This window comes from Arachis hypogaea, chromosome 20, assembly GCF_003086295.3.
Source record: "Arachis hypogaea cultivar Tifrunner chromosome 20, arahy.Tifrunner.gnm2.J5K5, whole genome shotgun sequence".
Taxonomy (NCBI): domain Eukaryota; kingdom Viridiplantae; phylum Streptophyta; class Magnoliopsida; order Fabales; family Fabaceae; genus Arachis; species Arachis hypogaea.
Genome location: NC_092055.1, coordinates 85,745,135 through 85,762,571, shown reverse-complemented (window position 1 = coordinate 85,762,571; position 17,437 = coordinate 85,745,135). Strand labels below are relative to the sequence as shown.

Sequence of the window (17,437 nt, the reverse complement as noted above, 5' to 3'; positions counted from 1 at the left end):
GCTTCCTCCACCAAGTGTTGAACCTGGGACCTTGAAGTCTCAAGCAAAGGCGCTACAAGGAAAGCTCAGTTGGAAATTCCAACTGAGCATTGCCTCTTCCCCAAGCCTCCACACTTTGGCGCACACTCCTAGCACACTAAGGCATCATGACATGGCCCAGCAACATATTTTGGCGCACCAATTTGACACGGATGGAGCATGCTTGAAAGCTAAGTTGGATTTTCCAACTGAGCTTTCCCCTGGAGGTGCAAATTGGGCTGAAAATTGGATTTAATTCATTTCTTCACCAAATCAAAAGCCCATCCAAATTCCAAAATCCAAGAATAGAAAGTGTATAAATAGGAGTTAGTTTGATGTAATTAGGACCTTTTGACACTTTAAGATTTTACTTTGAATTTTCCTTTTAATTGTCATTTTCATTTTTGAGCTTTTACTTTGAATTTTTTGGGAGAATTGAGAAGGGGAATTGAGCTCTCTTCTTCTTGGTTCTTGCTTGAGCACTCTTTTATTTTCTTGCTTTGGATCTTGGGTGAAGAATTGAAGAACTTCTGTTTCAATCTCACCTTGAGATCTCTTGTTTACTTTCTCTGCATAATTGAATTTCACTTTCTGTTTACTACTTCATCTTCCTTTTAATTATGCAATTTACTCTTCTTCACTTCTTTTGCAATTGTTCTTGTTGGATCAAGGAAGGATTTGAGATCTAGACTTGTTATCTAGTCTCTTCCACCCTGAGATCTTCAACCTATTTTATTTTGCTGCAAATTAAGCACTGCCTTTTTGTCTTTATAATTCTCAAAGCACTTTTACTCTTCTGTTTGAGATCCATTCCAATTTAATTCATCTTTTACTTTGCTATTTGATGCAATTTAATTCTGCTTGTTTAATTTCTGCAATTCCAACTCCCAATCTCTTTTACAATTCAAACAATTTACATTTCTTGCACTTTAAGATTCAGTCATTTACATTTCTTGCAATCTAAGTTTCTGCAATTTACTTTACTTGTTCTTTAAGATTCAGCACATTTACTTTCCTGCTCTTTCATTTACTGCAATTTACCCCTCTCTCTTTACATTTCAAGCAATTCAGTTTCTGTCAATTACAAATCACTCAAATCACTCAACCAAATCTTGAATCGCTTGACTAAATCAACCACTAAACTAAAATTGCTCAATCCTTCAATCCCTGTGGGATCGACCTCACTCATGTGAGTTATTATTACTTGATGCGACCCGGTACACTTGCCGGTGAGTTTTGTGTTGGATCGTTTTCCACACATCAAGTTTTTGGCACCGTTGCCGGGGATTGATTAGATTGACAATGATTAAGTAAGGTGGTGGTCTAGATTAAGCACTTTTTCTTTATTTTTGTTCATTTTCTTTATTTCTAACTTGCACACTAACTGTTTGAGATTTTGTCTCTACTAACTCTCACTGCACTCAAGCTACAAAGTGCTTTGTGTATCTTTGCTATTTTGGTTGTATGACATGAACCAGGAGAGAGTTCTCCACCTCTGTATTTTCTGAAGAAGGGCACCAAGAAATGGAGGAGATCGGAGGGAAGTCCATAGTGAGAGGAAAAAATCAAAGGCAACAGGATTTTCAACCTCCATGATCAAAGAATGGAGGATGTCAAGCTAGTGACAATAAAGAAGCGCTTGTTGGGAGGCAACCCAACCTGAGGTAACTTTCTTTTCATAGCTATTTCAATAAAAAGATTGATTAGTTTTATCTATATTGCAAGAAGCTAAGTTTGGTGTTGCACACCAAAACAATCTAAGGGAGAATGAAGGATTCTAGTTTGGTGTTCCACCAAAATCCCATCATAAAATACATTCTCACCTTCTGCATAATGCTAGCTTCAAGCATTTAGAAAAACTAGCTAACTATTCTGCTGTTTCCTAGTTTTCAGTTTTATTGCTTTTGAAAAGAAAAAAAAAAGTTTCACACATGGTTAATTTGATGCATGAGAACCATTGGCAAGGTACTAAGTTTGGTGTTCTCACACCAAAGTAAATTCAAAAGCCCATAAATAATTCATGCACGTTGACCATTTTTCAAGTGCTTGGGAACAAGCAACTTTCAATATCATTGCAGAGTGTCATACAAGCTTTTGGAAGGATTAAGCATCATCACCCAAAGAAATGAAAGAGGAATACCAAAAACCAGCAATGATGATGAGAAGGAGGAAAGCAAGTAAACTCCAAAAGGTTGTGTTGTTAAGTGATTGTTTTGCATCAGACATTGCTATGATTGAAAGTGCTATTATATCCCTGTCTGTCTGTCTGTCTGTCTATTTAGTACAGTTTTCTATAATTCAATAATTAAGATGTTTGATTAATCACAACACTACACTTTTCAAACTTGCATACACTCAAGATTTCAAAAAAAATGGGGGCACCACATGACAGTTCTTTGAAAAGAGGGATTGAGGAATTAAACCATTTTGAGGCAAGCAAAAGATTAGGAGAAGTGGTGGTTCTAGTTGTATGACTATGCATTGAGGTTGCATGCTTATGAAAACTTGCATGGGAGCTCATAGGCAGGACATAGAGTTCAAAGAAGTATTGTGGAGATTTTCAAACATTTATTGATCCAAGAAGCAGCAAACAAAAGAAAATAAAGAAGATATAAAAACAAAGAGAACATGGCCCAAGGCTCTGAGCATCAATTACTAGGCAGAAAAGAAGAAAGAAACAAGAACTCAAAGAGTTATTATCCTAGTAAATGCTTGTGGTCGAATTGTGTCAAAGAGAGAGGCTTGAGCAAGTAAATCCTAAGGGGTGCTTCAACACCTAATACCTTAAAACCAACTGGTTTAGGAGTATTGATTGAAGGCTTATCTAAAGAGCCGCTTTGAGACATGTCACTTAGAGTCAAAGCCAAAAACACAAATCATAAGCTGCTTCAAGGTGATTACATATAAAGAGATCTCCATGATACCATTTGGATGAAAGTTCTAAGACCTAAGACTTCCAAGATGTAGGGACTAGTAAGCACTGAAGCCCTTGCATGAGCATATAATTTAGAGTTCACCCCACTGTCACTTAATTACTTCACTCACAGGATAGTACATGTAATTCCTAAATCCATTCTAATTGAAAGAACCCTTGAGCATAATTCTTTTCTTACTTGGGGACAAGCAAGTTTTAAGTTTGGTGTTGTGATGACAAGTCATCTTAGCCTAGTTTCACTAGCCTTTTTCTTTGTTTTTATTAGGTTTTATACACTTTCTTGCATTCTAAGAAAGTAATTTGGATTAAAAATGCATGACTTCTTTGAATCAATCAACCACCATGTAATTGATGTTAAATCATGAGGTTTAAGCTAAATTTAATTGAATTTTAATGATTTATAAACCTTGTGAATTTAGTGATACTTTGATTGGTTGTTTTGATTGCTTGTAGGTGAAGAAAGAAGAAAATAAGAAAAGCGTGGCCTAAGGAATGTGCCCAAAGGAAGCAACAAGCGTGCCAAGAGAAGAAAAGCGTGGCAAAAATCGAGGAAGAAAGGGAAGCTAAGTTAAGAAAGCAAACTGAGGTTCATAAGGAATGGAAGGAGAAGGAAGCTACAAAGCTAAGTTAAAATAGTTAACTGAGCACCAAAGAAAGCAAGGAAATGGTGCAAAGCTAAGTTAACTAAGTTAACTTTATCGGGACTTCTCCATATTAATTCAAGAAGAAAATTTCAAGGGGTGAAGCCAACAAGATTCGAACCAAGGACCAAGGAGAAGCAAGGAACTCACCTTGCAAGGAAATTCAAGAAGAAATGGCCAAAATGCATCCTCCATGGTTCGAACTTGGAACCACACGCTACTCCTTGCAAGGGAATTTGAGAATAAATAGCTAGAATGCTTCCTCCAGGACTTGAACTTGGGTATTCTTTGAAACATAAGGAAGGAGTACCATCAAGCTTGCAAGGAAAACCAAGGAAAAATAGCTTAATTGCTTCCTCCAAGTTTCGAACTTGGGAACTCTTGGAAGTGCAAGGAAGGAGCGTCCAACTCAACCAAGGAAATTAGCTCCAAGGCTTCCTCCACCAAGTGTTGAACCTGGGACCTTGAAGTCTCAAGCAAAGGCGCTACAAGGAAAGCTCAGTTGGAAATTCTAACTGAGCATTGCCTCTTCCCCAAGCCTCCACACTTTGGCGCACACTCCTAGCACACCAAGGCATCATGACACGGCCCAGCAACACATTTTGGCGCACTAATTTGACACGGATGGAGCATGCTTGAAAGCTAAGTTGGATTTTCCAACTGAGCTTTCCCTTGGAGGTGCAAATTGGGCTGAAAATTGGATTAAAAATCCAATTTAATTCATTTCTTCACCAAATAAAAAGCCCATCCAAATTCCAAAATCCAAGAATAGAAAGTGTATAAATAGGAGTTAGTTTGATGTAATTAGGACCTTTTGACACTTTGGGATTTTACTTTGAATTTTCCTTTTAATTGTCATTTTCATTTCTGAGCTTTTACTTTGAATTTTCTGGGAGAATTGAGAAGGGGAATTGAGCTCTCTTCTTCTTGGTTCTTGCTTGAGCACTCTTTTATTTTCTTGCTTTGGATCTTGGGTGAAGAATTGAAGAACTTCTGTTTCAATCTCACCTTGAGATCTCTTGTTTACTTTCTCTGCATAATTCAATTTCACTTTCTGTTTACTGCTTCATCTTCCTTTTAATTCTGCAATTTATTCTTCTTCACTTCTTTTGCAATTGTTCTTGTTGGATCAAGGAAGGATTTGAGATCTAGACTTGTTATATAGTCTCTTCCACCCTGAGATCTTCAACCTCTTTTGCTTTGCTGCAAATTAAGCACTGCCTTTCTGTCTTTATAATTCTCAAAGCACTTTTACTCTTCTGTTTGAGATCCATTCCAATTTAATTCATCTTTTACTTTGCTGTTTGATGCAATTTAATTCTGCTTGTTTAATTTCTGCAATTCTAACTCCCAATCCCTTTTACAATTCAAACAATTTACATTTCTTGCACTTTAAGATTCAGTCATTTACATTTCTTGCAATCTAAGTTTCTGCAATTTACTTTACTTGTTCTTTAAGATTTAGCACATTTACTTTCCTGCTCTTTCATTTACTGCAATTTACCCCTCTCCCTTTACATTTCAAGCAATTCAGTTTCTGTCAATTACGAATCACTCAAATCACTCAACCAAATCTTGAATCGCTTGACTAAATCAACCACTAAACTAAAATTGCTCAATCCTTCAATCCTGTGGGATCAACCTCACTCATGTGAGTTATTATTACTTGATGCGACCCGGTACACTTGCCGGTGAGTTTTGTGTTGGATCGTTTTCCACACATCAGTTATTAGCAACCATGTCAATGAGTTCTTGAGCTTCTGCAGGCGTTTTCTTTAGGTGAATGGATCCACCTGCAGAGGTATCCAATGACATTTTAGCTAATTCAGACAGACCATCATAGAATATGTCCAGGATGGTCCATTCTGAAAGCATGTCAGAAGGACACTTTTTGGTCAGTCCTGTGTATCCCTCCCAAGCTTCATAGAGGGATTCACCTTTCTTTCTGTCTGAAGGTTTGAACATCCACTCTAAGCTTGCTCAGCTTTTGAGGAGGAAAGAACTTGGCTAAGAAAGCCTTGACCAGCTTATCCCAAGAGTTCAGGCTATCCTTAGGTTGAGAGTCCAACCATTTTCTAGCTCTATTTCTCACAGCAAAAGGGAAAAGCATGAGCCTGTAGACTTCAGGATCTACTCCATTAGTCTTAACAGTATCACATATCAGCAATAATTCAGTTAAGAACTGAAAAGGATCTTCAGATGGAAGTCCATGAATCTTGCAGTTCTGCTGCATCAGAGAAACTAATTGAGGTTTCAGCTCAAAGTTGTTTGCTCCAATGGCAGGAATGGAGATGCTTCTTTCATGTAAATTGGAATTAGGTGCAGTAAAGTTACCAAGCATTCTCCTTGCATTATTGTTGTTGGGTTTGGCTACCATCTCCTTTACTTGTTCGAAATTTTCAATAAGGTTGTCTCTGGATTGTTGTAATTTAGCTTCTCTTAGTTTCCTCTTCAGAGTCCTTTCAGGTTCTGGATCAGCTTCAACAAGAATGCCTTTTTCCTTGTTCCTGCTCATAAGAAAAGGAAGAGAACAAGAACAGAAGAGGAATCCTCTATGTCACAGTAAAGAGGTTCCTTATTGTTGGTAGAAGAAGAAAAGGAATAGGGGTGAAGAAGAATGAAGAATCCAAACACAAGGGTAAGGATAGGAGCGATGATGTGAGATGAAGAGAAGTGTTAGTAGATGAATAAATAATTAGAAGGAGATGAGGGAGAAGGAGAATTTTCGAAAATTATTTTTGAAAAAGAGTTAGTGATTTTCGAAAATAGTTTTTGAAAAAAGTTAGTAATTTTTTCAAAAATTAAAATAAAAAATTAAAATAATTAGTCAATAAAAAAGAAATTTTGAAAAAGAGGGAAGATATTTTCGAAAATTAGAGAGAGAGAGAGAGTTAGTTAGGTAGTTTTGAAAAAGATAAGAAACAAACAAAAAGTTAGTTAGTTAGTTGAAACAAATTTTGAAAAGATAAGGAGTTAGGAAGTTAGAAAAGATATTTTGAAATCAAGTTTTTGAAAAAGATATGATAAGAAGATATTTTTGAAAAGATATGATTGAAATTAGTTTTGAAAAAGGTTTGATTTTTAAAATCACAATTAATGACTTGATTCACAAGAAATCATGAGATATGATTCAAGAACTTAAAGTTTGGATCTTTCTTAACAAGCAAGTAACAAACTTGAAATTTTGAATCAAAACATTAATTGATGATGTTATTTTCGAAAATTATGATATAAAATTAAGAAAAGATTTTTGAAAAATATTTTTGTAATTTTCAAAAATAACTAAGAAAAATGAAAAAGATTTGATTTTTGAAAAAGATAAGATTTTTAAATTGAAAATTTGATTTGACTCATAAAAACAGCTAGATTTTAAAAATTTTTGAAAAACTCAAATCTAATTTTCGAAATTTTAAGAGAGAAAAAGGGAAAGATATTTTTTTTATTTTTAAATTTTTAATGATGAGAGAGAAAAACATGAAAAAGACTCAATGCATGAAAATTTTGGATCAAAATAATGAATGCATGCAAGAATGCTATGAATGTCAAGATGAACACCAAGAACACTATGAAGATCATGATGAACATCAAGAACATATTTTTGAAAATTTTTATATGCAAAGAAAACATGCAAGACACCAAACTTAGAAATCTTTCATGTTTAGACTCTATGGATGCAAAAATGCACATGAAAAACAAGAAAAGATGCAAAACAAGAAAATATGAAGATCAAACAAGAGGACTTACCAAGAACAACTTGAAGATCATGAAGAACACTATGAATGTATGAATTTTTCGAAAATTTTATGCAAATTTTAAAACATGCAATTGACACCAAACTTATAACATGACACATGACTCAAACAAGAAACACAAAAATATTTTTTTGATTTTTATGATTTTATGATTTTTTTGTATTTTCTTTTAATTTTTTCGAAAATCATTTGAAAAAGAAACATAAGGATTCCAAAATTTTTAATATGAATTCCAGGAATTTATGCTCTTTAATCTAAAGCTCCAATCAAAGGGTCAGGCATGGCTTAATAGCCAGCCAAGCTTTAGTATGTAACTCAGACATGACACGCCTGACATACCCTATCCAGAAGAATTAGATATGGCTTTACAGCCAGCCAGGCTTCAACATGCTTTATGAAACTCTAGAATTCATTCTTAAAAATTCTGAAGAAAAATATATTTTCAAAGGAGAAATTTTTGAAAGATTTTTTAAAAAATTTTTGAAAATAAAACAAAAAGAAAATTACCTAATCTGAGCAACAAGATGAACCATCAGTTGTCCAAACTCGAACAATCCCCGGCAACGGCACCAAAAACTTGGTGCACGAAATTGTGATCTCAGGCAACGGTGCCAGAAACTCTGTACGCACGTCTTAATAAATCGTTTTTCATTCACAACTTCGATACAACTAACCAGCAAGTGCACTGGGTCGTCCAAGTAATAAACCTTATGTGAGTAAGGGTCGATCCCACGGAGATTGTTGGTATGAAGCAAGCTATGGTCACCTTGTAAATCTCAGTCAGGCGGATATCAAAAGGTTATGGAGTTTTCGAAATTAAATAATAAGTAAACATAAAATAAGGATAGAAATACTTACGTATATCATTGGTGAGAATTTCAGATAAGTGTATAGAGATGCTTTCGTTCCTCTGAACCTCTGCTTTCCTGCTGTCTTCATCCAATCAGTCTTACTCCTTTCCATGGCTGGCTTTATGTAAGGGCATCACCGTTGTTAATGGCTACATCCCATCCTCTTGTGAAAATGGTCCAAATGCTCTGTCACAGCACGGCTAATCATCTAAGGTTCTTGATCATACTGGAATAGGATTCACCCTCCTTTTGCGTCTGTCACTATGCCCAGCACTCGCGAGATTGAAGTTCGTCACAGTCATTCAATCCCAGAGTCCTACTCGGAATACCACAGACAAGGTTTAGACTTTCCGGACTCTCATGAATGCCGCCATCAATCTAGCTTATACCACGAAGATTCTGATTAAGAGATCCAAGAGATACTCATTCAATCTAAGGTAGAACGGAAGTGGTTGTCAGGCACGCGTTCATAGGGAATGATGATGATTGTCACGTTCATCACATTCAGGTTGAAGTACGAATGAATATCTTAGAAGCGGAATAAGTTGAATTGAATAGAAAATCAATAGTACTTTGCATTAATCTTTGAGGAACAGCAGAGCTCCACACCTTAATCTTGTTAAAAATACATAAGTTAAAGGTCGAGGCATGGCCGAATGGCTAGCCCCCAAAACGTGATCACAGGATCAAAAATACAATCCAGGATGTCTAATACAATAGTAAAAAGTCCTATTTATACTAAACTAGTTACTAGGGTTTACAGAAGTAAGTAATTGATGCATAAATCCACTTTTGGGGCCCACTTGGTGTGTGCTTAGGCTGAGCTTGAATGTTACACGTGCAGAGGCTCTTTCTGGAGTTGAACGCCAGGTTGTAACGTATTTCTGGCGTTCAACTCTGGTTTTTGACTTGTTTCTGGCGTTTAACTCCAGACAGTAGCGTAGAACTGGCGATCAACGCCCTTTTATGTCATCTAAACGCGTTCAAAGTATGGACTATTATATATTTCTAGAAAGCCCTGGATGTCTACTTTCCAACGCAATTGGAAGCGTGCCATTTTGAGTTTTGTAGCTCCAGAAAATCAACTTTGAGTGCAGGGAGGTCAGAATCCAACAGCATCAGCAGTCCTTCTTCAACCTCTGAATCTGATTTCTGCTCAAGTCCCTCAATTTCAACCAGAAAATACCTGAAATCACAGAAAACACACAAACTCTGGAGATGCTGCAATTCTCCGGATCAAGTTCGTTTTCATCTCTTCCTCAATCAATGCACTCATTGATCTCCTTGGCAATCTTAATTGATTGAATTACAAATTCAATCTCTCAAATCTTGATCAATAGCCAATTCCTTGGTCAATTGCTCATGAGAAGAGATGAAGTATGGTCACTGATTATACCACATGCATTTCCCAAATCAAGTATTAAGAGGGTTATAGTCACATACCCATCCAAACTCAATTTGGTCCAGCATGAGAAAGTATTTCTAGCTTGATCTCTTCATTCCTCTTTCAAGGTTCAGAAGAGATCCAAGTTTGAATAGCTTCTTTTCCAAGATAACTACCCAATTGGATGAAGATCGAAAGCTTTCAAGTAAAATCAAGAGAAAAGATAGAAGAAGAATAATGAAAATTAGTATTGATCCATCAAACTACAACAGAGGTCCCTAACACAATGAAAGGGGTTTAGTTGTTCATAGCTCTAGAAAATGAAAATAAAGATGGAGAATACATCATAAAACTAGAAAATGCAGAGAAGGTAAAATACAGAGAGTAGTTCTCTTCCCCCCAACTTTTCTTAGCTTCTAGTTGGCTCTTCAAGTCTTGGGCCTTTGGATCTTGAGTTTGAAGCAGTTCTCTTCTTCATTTGGGCTTGGCTTTACTTGCAGAGAGAAAATGTGAAGTGGGCAGAGACTTTAGCTCAGGACGTTAGGGGTGTTAACGTTTAGTGAAAATATGAGTTCGAGAACGTTAGTGACAATCAACTTTCTCACTAACGTTCCTAAGTAAAAGCCACGTTAACTTCAACGTTAGTGGCACAAACGTTGCCACTAACGTTGCCTCTAAGTCCTTCGCACACGTTATTGAGACTTAACATTCCCAATAACTTTGAAAAGCCCCCTTTGTTCCCACGTTAGAGCCCACGTTAACTTAGTTAACGTGGCTCTTTAACGTGGGCTTGCCATCCTTCGAGAACGTTAGTGACACTCAACATTGTCACTAACGTTCCAAGGTGCCCCTATGTCTCACGTTAGAGTCCACATTAACTAGGTTAACGTGGCTTCTAACGTGGCCATGCTTAGCCATCCCCAACGTTAGTGACAATGTTGAGTGTCACTAACGTTGGCCATTCTTTCACTCATCAACGTTAGCTTCCACGTTAACTAAGTTAACGTGGAGGTTAACGTGGCTCCTTGGGGGGTTGTGTGGTTGCTTCCAACGTTAGTGACAATGTTGCGTGTCACTAACGTTGTCGACCACTCTTGCTTCTTATGTTAGCTCCCACGTTAACCAAGTTAACGTGGGAATTAACGTGGTATATTTCTCCTTAGGCCAACGTTGGTGACAATGTTGAATGTCACTAACGTTGGCATTTCTCCCCCCTTCTAACGTTAGAGGCCACGTTAACTAAGTTAACGTGGACTCTAACATGGCCACTTATGAGCATTTGCCAATGTTAGTGACAATGTTAAGTGTCACTAACGTTGGCTCAACTTCCCCTCTCCACGTTAGAGTTCTCGTTAACTTAGTTAACGTGACTCTTAACGTGGTCAATGATGGCTTCGAGAGCGTTATTTGCAATCACTTTTCTCATTAACTTTGCAAGTTACCTCACATTCCTTGCTTCCTTTGGTCCTGAAATCAAGCAATAGAGTGCATCAAAGTTCTAGTCCAAGTCATGGGTAATGCAACATACAATTTGTCACTAAACTCATGCAAAATCCTCATGAAATAATGTAAAATGCACAATGTATGCTTGAATCAAGGTGTAAGTGAATATCTACCCAAATTTAGCTTATTTCCTAAGGGAATGCATGAAACTATCCTAAAAACAGTAAAGAAAAGGTCAGTGAAACTGGCCAAGATGCCCTGGCATCACAACACCAAACTTAAAGCTTGCTTGTCCCTAAGCAAGTACTGGAACAAGAGAATGATGAATGGAATGCCAAGAGCAATGAGTTATTCTTGTGGAAGTCATATCACTGATTTTATGGTGGTTTCATGCATAGAAACTTAGGTTCATTCCTTTACTGGCTTTCAAACCTTTATCATGTCCTAAAACACTCACCTTGCTTACATCCCATGAGACTTTTATTCATTGATCCCTTTATTGTCATTTCAGAGCTTATTGGTGTTCTTAGGCTAAGTGCTCTGTAAGGGGACAACTTTTTAAGATAAGCTTTCAGCCAACACTCCCGAACCAGTTGGTTCAAGGTGCTAGGTGTTGAAGCACCCCTAAGGACTTACTCCCTCAAGTCTCTCCCCCATACATACACACCACAGGCATATAGTTCATTTATTTTCCTTCTTGAGACCTTGGTGTCCAGCACCTCTTTGGGTTACTAAATGCTCTGTGGTGAGGGTTACTCTTGATAATGGACTTTCAGCTGATAATCCCGGGTTAGTTAACCCACGTTACCAAGTGATAAAGCACCCCTAAGAGCTTATTCATCCAAGTAGATCCCTCACACAGGAACACCACAGACACATATCTTAAGATCAAAACCATTGGTGCCTAGCCTTATTGCTTGCTCTTTTTCTTTTGTTTTTCCACTTTCATTATTCTTTTCTCTATCTCTTCTTAGGATCTTGTCATATACTTAGTCTCATGAGTATATTCAAAGTAAAGTATTCAGGCCAGATAGTTGTCATCCCACCTTATGGTTGAACCAACTTAGCTAACTTATGATCATACCACAAACTCATGAATGTACTCCATAGTATGAACTCTACTCTGGTCTTTTGAAACATAAACATTCTCTCTTCATTTGATTCAAAAGGAACGAGCATACAAGTAAGTAAAGTAAGGATGCAGTGACATAAAGACTAGCACACAGAGACCTTCTTCAATACCAAAGACTTAAAAGACAGAATTGAAAAAGGTTTAAACATAACATGGAAGCAAGTTCTATTTCATACAAGATCTTCCTTATTTAAAACATAGAGAAAGGTGGATTAAAGAAGGAACTCCACCACCTTTTACTGTTGTGGATGTCCATGCTCTTTTCCTTGCTTGTCCTCCTTGTTTCCTCTTGCATTTCCTCGCATCCGTGCCAATCTTGCTTGCTTCCAATCCTCAAGTGCCTTCCTCACTGACTCATGACTCTCTTCCACCCTTTGTCTTTCTCTCGTGCTAATTCATCCTTTATTTCTTCATACCTGGCTATTCTTGGATGCAATATTGGCAGCTGTCCCACTAAGTAGCCGAGCCTGGCTTAAGTGTTTATGTGATGTCCTGTTTCGCTCTTGTAAACTCCTTCTGCGAATGCCCTTTGCTCGTCCAATAGTTCTGCCTGTTCTATTTGTCTTCGATGCATCTCATGTATGTGTGCCCCTTGATGTTCTTGGATGTTGATTAGCCTCTGGATGGATTCTTGTTGTTCGTTTTGCCTTTGTTCCATCCTGTTGAATGTTTCTCCCCATTGTTGTCCTTGACTTAGTTGCTGTTCCATCATTTGCCTTTGCCACTCACCTTGCTGAGTCATCCATCTTGAGAGTGCTTCCTCTTGCTGCCCCATCATCTGTAGTTGAAGCTCTTTCTGTGCTCCTTGGCTTTCCAAATATTGTCTAGACAAGCCATCAATGGCTTCCTGCAATTGGTGCATGTCCAAGGTCTGTTGTGCTTGACCCTCTAAGACTTGTCCTTCCACTACTTGAGGGGCTGTCCTCTTCCTTTGCTTCCGCTGAGGCAAAGGGGATGCTGCAGCATTCATCCTTCGTACAGTTATTGGGATGCCTTCCTTTATCCACATGGGGTTCTCATCTTCAAAAACCACCTCAGCTTTCTTGCATATTCGGTAAATAGTGCTGGGGTAACCTAACGTTCCTCTTGAGTCGCTTTTCTCTGCCATCTTTCTAATACCTTTAGCTATGAGTTCATGAACCTTGATTTCTCCTCCCTTCAGTATACAGTGCACCATTGTGGCTCTCTTGACATTCACCTCCGAGTTGTTTGCAGCTGGGAGAATAGACCTTCTCACTAGCTCAAACCACCCCTTGGCTTCAGGAGTGAGATCTATTCTCTTGATGAACTTTGGTTTATTTCCCGCACCCCTTTCCTAGTCAGCTCCTGGTACACAAATATCTTGCAGAATCTGGTCATAATTGGGGTTGTCCAATCTTGAATGATAGCTTTCTTCTTCAAACTGTATAGACCGTAGCTTCAATGCCCTCATGACACTCATGGGACCAAAGTCCACCATCTTTCCTCTCACAAAGCTTGTATAGGACTCATCCTTCTTATCATATCAAACCGCATTTGCATAAAATTCTCTTATGAGGTTTGCATTCACCTTAATGACCGGGTCAGTGAGGAGCTCCCATCTTCTCCTTTCTATCTTCTCTGTGATTTCGGGGAACTCAGTCTTTTTAACTTGAAATCCCAGCTCATAAATGATTTCCTTATCAACCATCCACCCGTATTGCAATGCATGATGCAAGCTTCTAAATCTCTTTTCATCATATGGGTGTTCTTCCATGGGTTCCTTTCCCTTCCTTCTTTTAGAGCCTGAAGACGCCATGAATGATAGTTAATATGTGAAGGTGGAAAAGTTGTGGAGATTTTTGGTTGTTTAGGGTTTTATTGCAAAGAAGAGAGTGAGGTGGGAAAAAGGTTTTTAATGGGGTAGGGAGTGTCTTGTACCGAAATGGAGAGTGGTGAAGAGTGGGTAATGACAATGAAGGTGGGTACCGAACAAGGGTCGTTTATATAGAGAAGTTGTGAGAGAATGGAGGGTGTGGATTGATGGGGTGGTTACTTGATGGACGGCTAGGATGATGCATGGATAAAAGACAAGGATCATCACTTTATGAATGAGATTGCTCGGTCTTTTAGGGGTCCCATTTTTCCAATGTTGCATGGCAACATTTTCCAATGCATTCCCTTTTCGGAACAAGTGTGTAGTCCCTCCTTTTGTGGTGTCCGAACCTTCTTTGTTTAACTGTCCAATCACTCCCCTTTTCCTTTTTCCTATAAAGATTTAAAATAAGGAAATTAATATCATAAAAATCAACTCTACGGCTAGAATAATAAAGAGAAGAAAAAGAGTTTGTATATTTATGAATTTCAACTAGCCAACTACTTGTGTATCCTTAGAGGCAGATTGATGGCACCTTGGGGTGACACCAAACTTAGTTTGGAGCACTGTGATGAAAAGTTTTGTTCAAAGCTCCAAGAGTTCTGCTTTGAACACCAAACTTGTTCTTCACTATATACTGCATGATAAAGATTTCACCAAGTGTTTGTCAAGTTTGGGTTGAAATTCATAAACATTGATTTATTCACTATTTTAAAAACATATAAAACATGGGTTGCCTCCCATGAAGCGCTTCTTTAGCGTCACTAGCTTGACATTTTTCCCTCATTAGGGTGGTTGGTAGTGCTTAAAGTCCTCCCCTCTTGCTGTGGACTTATATCCATTGGTTGGATCAATGATCTCCACATGTTCTAGGGAAAGAACTCTGTTGATAGTGAAGACCTTAGGTAACTGAGATGGTACAGTGGGGAGATTAGGGGGAATATCTGGGAAGTAAGCTGAGACAACTCTATCCCCTGGAGAGAAGTCTTCCGTAGGGATCTTCTTGTTCCTCCACCTCCTTGGTACCTTCTTCTTTGTTTCTTTTGAGGTTGCCTTCCCCTTGGTGACCTCTTTTTCTAAAGGAGTTGTGATGCTGTCTTCACCTGCCTCTAGAAGATTAGGTTCCTCCAACTTTTCCTTGAGCTGTGGCAATTGCTGTTTTCCTTGTTTATCAATTAAGGGGATCTCAGAATGAACTGGCTGTGCTTCAGTGCTTGTCTCCTCTTTCAGTGTCTCATTATCATTTGTGCTTAATTCCTTGTCCTCTTGATCTGTTTCTTGTGAGAGTTTGAAAAATTGAAGCTGAGTCGTTCATCATGGATTCTCAATATTAGCTCCCCTTTCTCTACATCGATAAGTGCTCTGGCCGTAGCTAGGAATGGTCTTCCTAATATGATTGGGTGAGTGTGACTCTCTTCCATGTCCAGGATGACAAAGTCTGTTGGGAGAAAGTATTTCCCAACCTTTAGCAACACATTTTCCACCACTCCTATTGCTTGCTTTTGAGTTTTGTCAGCCAGTCTGTTGATTACATCTGTGGGCATTATCTCATTGATCTGTAGCCTCTTCACCAGGGATAAGGGCAGTAAGTTGATGCTGGCCCCCAAATCACATAGTGCTTTATCGAACATAGTTTCACCTATGGCACAAGGGATGTGAAAACTCCCTGGGTCTCTTCTTTTTGTAGGCAACTCAGGTTGAATAAGGGCACTACATTCCTTGTTCATCACTATAGTCTGGCCTCCTTTGAGTGAGCTTTTCCTGGGAAGAAGTTCCTTCATATACTTAATGAATGCAGGCATTTGTTGAATTGCCTTGATGAATGGTATGTTTACATGCAGAGATGCAAAAAAGTCTAGGAACCTTGAGTATATTCTCTTTCCCACAGCACCATTGAGCAGTTGAGGGAAGGGTGCATAGAGCTTCAGCAGCTCTTGTTGTGAGATTTTTGGTTCTTGGTGATCTCTATCTTCCTCCTTTGTTGAGTTATCATCAGGTTGTTCGAAAGGTTTGCCATGCTTGTCTTCAGTCTCTTGATCACTTGTAGTGACCATTTTGCAATCTTCCCATCTTACTTTCTTTGCTTCTCCTTTGGGGTTTTTCTCCGTGCCACTTGGGAAGCTATCAGTAGGTTTGGAAATCTTCTCAACTAAACATCCCACCTGGAATTCCAGCTTCCTAATGGTCTCTCCCTGGTTCTTAATATTGGCTCGCACCTCCTCTTTGAACACCTTATTTTCTTGAATCTCTTGGCATATTCCTTCAAGTAAGGTTTCAATCTTAGAGAGCTTGTCATCAATTGATGGGTGATTCGGAGCAGATGTGCTGTTTTGGTTTTGATAGTCGTGTGGAGAAGTATTGTTGTGGGGGTGTTGAGATGTCCTCTGTGTGAATTGTTGGTGAGCTGCATTGTTGTTGGAGTTGTAACGTCTCTGGTCTTGGTTTTGATCTTGCTGACTTTCCCACCCAAAGTTTGGTGGTTTCTCCATCCAGGGTTGTAGGTCTTGGAGTATGGATCATAGTTTTGCCTTGGTGAATTCCCAATGTAGTTGGCTTGCTCCTGACTACCCTCTGCTTCTTCATTCACTCCTTCTTGGGTTGTTGATGAAGTGGAGATTGCTGCTACTTGGTTCCTCTCCATCTTCTTGGTGAGGTCAGCCAGCTGTTGGGTAATGAGCTTGTTTTGGGCCAACAGAGCATCTACATTGTTTAGCTCCATTACTCCTCTTGTGTTCCCTCTTTCGGAAGCATAGAAGTAGTTGTTCTCTGCTACTGTTTCAATGACATCTATAGCCTCCTCAATGGTTTTCTTCTTGTTCAAGGATCCTCCGGATGAATGGTCTACGGTCTTCTTTGACTCATAAGAGAGCCCTTCATAGAAAATGTGCAGCTGCACCCATTCGTTGAACATGTCAGGTGGACACCTCCTTGTGAGGTCCTTAAATCTCTTCCATGCTTCATACAAAGTTTCACCATCTTGTTGCATGAAAGTTTGGACCTCATCTCTCAGCCTATTGATTCTTTGAGGAGGGTAAAATCTTGCTAAGAATTTGTTCACCACATCTTCCCAAGTTGTCAAGCATTCCCTTGGGAAAGATTCCAGCCACTTGGCTGCCTTATCCTTGAGTGAGAATGGAAATAAGAGCAGTCTATAGGTGTCAGGATGAACACCATTAGACTTCACTGTGTCACATATTCTCAGAAAGGTGGTCAAATGTTGATTGGGATCTTCTTGAACACCTCCTCCAAACGAACAGTTGTTCTGAACAAGGGTGATAAGCTGTGGTTTAAGTTCAAAGTTGTTAGCATGGATTGTTGGCTTTTGGATGCTACTTCCACAATTGCCTGGGTTTGGATTGATGTAAGAGCCCAAAACTCTTCTATCCTCCCCAGCATGATTTGCTCTAAACCTCCCCCATGGTTGTGATCCTCTTCTTCATGATGGTT

At 38.7% G+C, this 17,437-nt stretch overlaps 1 non-coding gene across 1 annotated transcript; it reads left to right on the top strand.

The window, feature by feature from the left end:
• The first annotated feature begins 16,899 nt into the window (after positions 1-16,899).
• On the top strand, positions 16,900-17,003 carry LOC112788427 (small nucleolar RNA R71). Its single transcript, XR_003195791.1, has one exon. It is a non-coding gene; the product is annotated as a small nucleolar RNA R71 (small nucleolar RNA).
• The last annotated feature ends 434 nt before the right edge of the window (positions 17,004-17,437 follow it).